This window comes from Larimichthys crocea, chromosome XVII (assembly GCF_000972845.2).
Source record: "Larimichthys crocea isolate SSNF chromosome XVII, L_crocea_2.0, whole genome shotgun sequence".
Classification (NCBI taxonomy): Eukaryota; Metazoa; Chordata; class Actinopteri; family Sciaenidae; genus Larimichthys; species Larimichthys crocea.
Genome location: NC_040027.1, coordinates 4,232,245 through 4,237,656, shown reverse-complemented (window position 1 = coordinate 4,237,656; position 5,412 = coordinate 4,232,245). Strand labels below are relative to the sequence as shown.

The 5,412-nt window shown below is 39.9% G+C and overlaps 1 long non-coding RNA gene across 2 annotated transcripts in view; it reads left to right on the top strand.

Moving 5' to 3' along the window:
* LOC113747950 (uncharacterized) overlaps positions 1-3,010 on the top strand; it is a 7,234-nt gene extending 4,224 nt beyond the window's left edge. The window contains exons 2-3 of one of the 2 annotated variants that reach the window (XR_003464015.1): positions 830-991; positions 1,110-3,010. This is a non-coding gene — a long non-coding RNA (uncharacterized LOC113747950). Of the gene's footprint in view, positions 1-829 lie in introns of both variants that reach the window. The other variant, XR_003464014.1, reaches the window with a different exon arrangement.
* Positions 3,011-5,412: the final 2,402 nt, after the last annotated feature.

The following is a 5,412-nucleotide window of genomic DNA, read 5'->3' as shown; positions in this document are numbered from 1 at the left end:
AACACAAAGAGAATATTTTTTTATTAGTTTCTGTCTATCAACCACATATGTACAGGAAAACAAAATATGCTGTATCTCAAATCCTAGCAGCCTATTTTAAAAGCAGGGATACATTTTTACAAACATTAGCAATACATAGTTTTTCATTTGTCCTGTTTCCAGGAATATTATTGTTAAATTGCTAAAATGACTACTTGTACAGGTTTGTTTATGATTATTAAAAATATGTATCCCTGCTTTTGAAAAACCCGGTATTATCTGCCTCGAGGCAGTAACCGAACAAACACCAGCAACCCTTGTTCTAGTAAAATGGCAGATATTTTCTCTCCATGGTCGAACTACATCATCTTCTGTGTAATTTGGTTTTGCCACATGCGCTAATCATCATAATGATGATCCATTAACAAGAAAGAGCATCTGCTTTTCTGAAAATGTAATAATGTAATCAGAAATTACTGGAACCATAGTGTCTCTCAAACATTCCTGCTACTCAACAGTAGTGACGAGGTCTGTAGCTTTGACAACATGCTTGACGGCTCTTAGATTTTGGCCTAAAATGGGTTCCGGCCTGGGGCGATGGCTTTTTATTTATTTATTTATTTTCTTCTCTTTTATTTGATTATCCTTAATTTATTTTTCATTACACTTGTCTATCTGTTGGGGCTGGGTGCCAGAGGGATAGGGGTGGGGGTTGGTATTTGTTCTGGGGTATGCTGAATTCAGATTTGTAACCTGAATACTGTTGTTTTCTCAAAAATGTAAAAATTTAATAAACAGAAAGTAAAAAAAAAAAAAAGAAATGCTAAAGAAATTATCTTTGTTTTTGCAGTTTGTTCCGATTGTCGGAGACTCCCATCTACGTGCCCTTGTAGATGGTTTAATCGTCATGTCAGTGGGATGCCTTTCCTTTGGTTTCATGTCAACCCCGGGGGCCCCTGCCTCTGAGCCGTGGACCAAGGTGCAATAAGCTGTGCTTCCTCGGATCCCTGAGGTAGTTTGTCTGCTGGCCCCCCAGCAACAACAATGTTCATGTTAATTGGTTATTATTTTATACCTTGTGTATTTGATGAGACAACTCATCAGTGGTCTTTGTACTTTATGTTTCACAGGAGGACGAGTGCTCCTTCCCGCTGAACCTGGTCTGGTTCAGCAGCGCAACCTTGCATACTATGGATGAAGTCCCCCTGTAGTGGCAAAACTTTGTTTGGGTTTTTCTTGTAACCCTTTGTATCCAGTTTTCCAGGTTCCTTTGTTTCACCACTTGGAGAAAGCAGTCGTGCAGTGTCAGACTCGCAGTTTGTGACCAAAAACAATCCAGTGAGAGCCGATTGATGAATGAAGCCGATAATTTATTGTAACTTAAATAAACACATAAAAAACGCATTGTTTGCATAGGTCTTTTAAATCTTGTAGCAGGACCACACAGCTTCAAACGGTTGCACCACCACCCTCACCTGTAGAGGGTGCACACTCACAAAACAATGTAAATAATTCAATTCAAACCAACTTCAATGTGGCTCCTACACCCCCTTCGAATCTCTCCTGCCATGGGGACTGCCAGTCCTCTCCAAAGCCCAAGAGGGTAATTTGACTGACTGAGATTTCCTTTTTTACATTAGGCACTATAAAATGTGTCACCTTATCCTCCACCTTACCTCCTTAAAAGTCATTACTACTAATAGTAGTCTATTATTTAGGTTGAATTGGTAATATTTTTTGTATTTAATAGTGCAGGTGCTTTTCTCAGCGGCAGCCAAGTGCCCCAGCACCAAGACCCCCCACAGCAACTACTACTAGTAATAATAGTGATGAATGATGAAAACATAGTAATGATGATAGTGATAAGGAATCCTTTTATAACACAATTTCAGGGAACAAGGTAAGTGTGTTCAAATGGCAAGAGCCAGTCATAGTCAGAGTGACAGTAGATACAAGCACTTCTCCAGAAACCACCTGCATGTCCTTGACTTTTCTGGCTTACCAGAATGAGGGCTGTCAGTTCAACATGGCTGCCCTCGGTAGAGTGCTGGCACAGGGGGACTCACTCTATGTTAGAATTAAAAAACAGCTAATTCAGGAGAAAAGATTTTGGTTTTTGACAGTCAAGGAAATGCCCAAACAAGTCCCAACAGACACAAATCTCTACAATGTGCATATTCCTGATGTCAGATGTGGCTTACTGAAAGCCCAAGCATCCAGCCCTGGAGGAGAGCAGGGGTGGGTGCCCCTCGTCACACAGCTAGGGTCACAGAAGTCAGCAGTGCAGAGTGCATTGCAGTTTTCCGTGACAAATCGGGCAGGTATGGAGTCTTCGATTCACACTCCAGAAATGCAGCAGGCTTACTATACCACTTCGGAACTGCAATCACAATGACCTTCCCCAAACTCAGTGATCTGGCTGACCACCTGCACAAACTGTTTGGAAAACGTGGAGATTATGCAAGCTATGAGTTTGTGCCCATTTCATTTGAAGCTGTTGGTTCCAGTGAAGGTCCGCCACAATCAGTAGCCCAAACCCAAGAAAACCAATCTGAAACTGCCTTCTGCCCATTGCAAGAAGAGGTTGTGAGAGCTGAAGTCCTTGACAGAGATCTGAACGCCCATGACATCTCTTCAGCGGTCCCCCAAGCAACAACTAATTTGGTCAAGCTGAGCAAACAACAGCGTCTAAAAGCCAGGCAGAGAGCACGTGATGGCAAAGGGCAATGTGCACTAGTGTCTCAAGTAAAAGAACTAAAAAGGAAAAGAAAAATCCATCATGAAAAAAAAACAGGTATGCCAACTGTCCAGATTTTAGAGGGGAAAAAAATAAGGCAGTGAAAACAAAATTTGACAATCACCACAAACAAAGGCTACTGTCATTTAAATGCTACTATGCAGATCCCAAAGTTTAGGTTAAAAAGAAGGAAGAAATCAAAAGACGGTACATGACAAATCCTGCTTTCAGGAGCAGAAAGAAAAAGTACCTGACCCAGAGGTACAAGGCAGTTCTCGCTTTTCGGAGTATACAGAAAACCTACATGTCCCAGAAATACAACACCAATCTTGAAGTTAGAGAAAACTGAAAAATGTATATGACAACTAAATATGCATGCAACCAGACCTACAGGCATACGCTAAAGGAAAACTTCAACACTAAATATCACAATGATCCCGAATTCAGACTACGTTGTATACAGGGCTCTAAATGAACTTTTTTGATCACCAGCCAATGTGGCTGGTAAGTTTCTGAAGTTACCAGCCAATCAGAATTTCCACTAGCCACATTTTTTCCTGTGCAAAAAAGACAGATTATGAAGCAACTGAATAATTTGATCATTTTATAACTAAGCTTTAAATTAATCTTACAATGAAGTTGGGAACTTAAGTACATACAAAATGATCCTAACATTTCATTACTCATTAACCCTTACATACTATTCAGGTCAATATGACCCTTTTTTTTTGTACATAATAATAAAAAAAAAACATTAAAACTTCAATTTCCACAGAGCACCTCGAGCGGGCGGAAGCAAGACAGCAGAAAAGCAAAGAGAACGGTGGATTTTCAAAATAAAATACTCCGTGCACACTGCCGGTCGTAAAAAAACAGACAAAAGCTAAACTAATTAACTACGTAGCATATTACACATGTAGAAGCTGTTTGGAAGAATATACACCGGGAAAATCGCGAAATCTGGAGCAAGTAAACAAGTCTGGCGGGCTAAGCGCTCGCTTCTGAAACACTCCTGGTGGGGTTTGAAGTCGCGTGCAGGACGGACCAAATACACCACGCTAGCAACGCGCCGGGAAGCCTGTTTGACGGGTGTTAATTTAGAGCCCTGGTTGTATACAACTGCTGTCAGCCAGCACAGATAACCAAATTGGCCACAAATGCTGCCTTTCGCATAAATTACATATATTATAAGTTGAAGAGAGCACGGGAATTAAAAGAAAGTACAGATTGATTGGCAACTCCCAGCCCCTGATGAGTCCTGTGATGGAAGCAGCCATAGCATCATCCTGTGAAACCATTAGACAAGGACCCAACATCATTTGCACATCTGTAACAGAGCACTGTTTCCCAGTCAGGTGAAGCTATGCAAGAGAGGAAAATATAGCAAAAACACCAAAGTGCCAGCAGTATGCTTGACAGGAAACTAGGTAATTTCTGTGACAACACTGCTCGTCCCCTTGCTCTGTTCCACCAGAGAGACTTGAAGAGTGGATCTGCCACCACGTGACAACCATTTGACCGGAGGCAAAATGCCAACCATTGCGGTAGCAAACAACCTGGAATTGGCACCCATCCCTCCAGAACTGTTGCACTAATGTGCTCGTAAGGCAGCTCATTGCTAAAACCAAACTAGGAACCATGGCCTTCCTGTGCAATTTCCAACAGGGGAAAACACACTGGATGAAACCAGAACTGTCGCTGTGTATCCAACAAGTACTTTAATTCTAGACTTCTAGTGCAGATACACGGTTTGCCAATGACCAAAGTTACCTTTCTTTGCGCAGTTTGTCACAGATACCCACTTGGCCACAAACAGCATGTCTATTCAAATACATTAAGGAAAATCCAAAACCAAAGATAAAGCCATAAAGTTACAGCTTGATGCTTCAAAACCAAAGAAGATGTGGAGAGGCTTATTCAAAACAAGGATGTAACGAGATTTGTGCAACCCCCCATTTGTATTGTCATTATTGTAATTTTATTATTATTGGATGTAATTCCTATGTTTTGTATTAAAAGTATTGTTTATTGACCATATTTATTATAATATCTTCATGTCATTTGGTGCAACCACTCATCATGTGGCGCGCAAATAAAGTAGTAACTTGGTGTATTGAATTCAAAATATAAAATAATATATAATAATAGTTTCTCTAGCTGAAACATTAATCACTGATACAGTATACTTAAGTGACTTTACTATACTGTGACTTAAGTTTTTTTTAATCAGTGTAATGTAATTTAGGAGAAATACAGCTGAGTCAGTACAATATGAAAGGGACTATAACATTATGGAACAAAAGATGAAATCATTATTGGACAAAAATCAAAAGAAATTCAAATACTTTGTTTCTAAACACTTTAAATAACTGAGAACTTGTCAGTCGCATTGCATGACATTTTTTAAGGCCACAGCCAATATTCATATAGATCAGGGTTTTCAAAGTGTGGGAAGATCAGAGTCAGGAGAATCGATTAGTACCGCCCATGCATCGGTTCATGCAAGTGTTTCCTGTAATAATATTGACTCTCTTTTTATTTGTCTGAAAATCACATTTGTTTTATTACATTTGTTTACAAATCTCTCTCTGGTTTTTGTATGGTATTTAAAAATCGATTTTGGAACATTTTTGACAAATATTCCTTAAACAACACTACTGCCTAGAACCTCAAGGCCCACGCGTTTTATTCCATAA